Source organism: Myotis brandtii, unplaced genomic scaffold (assembly GCF_000412655.1).
Source record: "Myotis brandtii unplaced genomic scaffold, ASM41265v1 scaffold1750, whole genome shotgun sequence".
Classification (NCBI taxonomy): domain Eukaryota; kingdom Metazoa; phylum Chordata; class Mammalia; order Chiroptera; family Vespertilionidae; genus Myotis; species Myotis brandtii.
In genome coordinates this window covers 275,417-276,540 of record NW_005356477.1, presented here as the reverse complement: position 1 = coordinate 276,540, position 1,124 = coordinate 275,417, and the positions used below count along the sequence as shown (strand labels likewise).

General features: G+C 51.5%; 1 protein-coding gene across 1 annotated transcript in view; it reads left to right on the top strand.

The window, feature by feature from the left end:
- The window catches only part of NRM (nurim (nuclear envelope membrane protein)), a 6,938-nt gene that overhangs the window by 2,292 nt on the left and 3,522 nt on the right, over positions 1-1,124 (top strand). The gene's annotated exons all lie outside the window — the stretch shown is intronic.

Sequence of the window (1,124 nt, the reverse complement as noted above, 5' to 3'; positions counted from 1 at the left end):
GGATCAGTGGAGCCGAGAGGCCTCCCGGCCCCGGGATCAGCGGAGCCGCAGGCCTCCCGGCCCCAGGATCAGCTGAGCTGAGAGGCCTCCTGGCCTGGGATCAGCGGAGCCTGATGGAAGCCCTGTGTGTTTATGCACCCTGGGGGTGCAGAGGTCCTGTCCTAGGCAGAGGCCTATGGCGAAATTTTTGACTCTGAGAAGCAGCCTACGGGCTGGAAGGCGGCTCCTCTGACCTCAGTGCTGGAGAAGACCATTAAGCAGAAAACTAAAGAAACCGATTTTACATCATTTCCCAGGTGTAGAACAGTTGGCATGTAAGCCCCTGACCAGTGCCCAGCCTCTCCTCTGTCAGTCTATCTCACTCTTAGGTACCATGTTCTTTGTTCTGTCTTAACTGCAACTCATTTTTAAACTAGATTGCTTTTAAAAGAAGACTAAATAAAGTTTCCCTTAAGTTATTTAGGTGGTGCTGGGGCTGCTGGGGCTGCTGGCCGCCTGATAGAAGACACAAACACGCAACGGGGGGCCTGTACCCCGCAGCCCCAAGCCCCGCCATCAAGGTGCTGGGGCTGCGGGTATCAGATCATGCACCAGGCCTCTAGTATATATATATATATATAATCTTCATTGATTTCAGATAAGAGAGAGGGAGAAACATGGGCTGCCTCCTGCACGCCCACTACTGGGGATCAAGCCCAAAACCTGGGTATGTGCCCTTGACCAAAATCGGACCCGGGCCCTTCAGTCTTCAGGCCAATGCTCTATCCATTGAGCCAAACCGGATTTTTAACTCTGATGAAGAAAATCTTACTTTTACATTGTAATCTGCATTATAAACAGGTCTGTAAGGGAAAGATCTAGGTGGTCTCTGATTAGTAAGTGGAGTTCAATGAATGAGGCTGCAGAGCACAGTTACAGTTCATTAGACGCTTGGATAAAGTTAACCTACTGCAACGTTTACAACTGTCATAAATAAAGCTTTCTACCGCCAACGTTTTCACGTTTTTATTCTCATGGTGACAAGTCAGCAGCCTCTGGCTGAAGCACACCCGCGTGTGCAGTTCCCTGCGCTGCTCGGCGACGGAGGAGCCGCTGGCCCTCCTGTGGCGGAGTGCGCGCCGCAC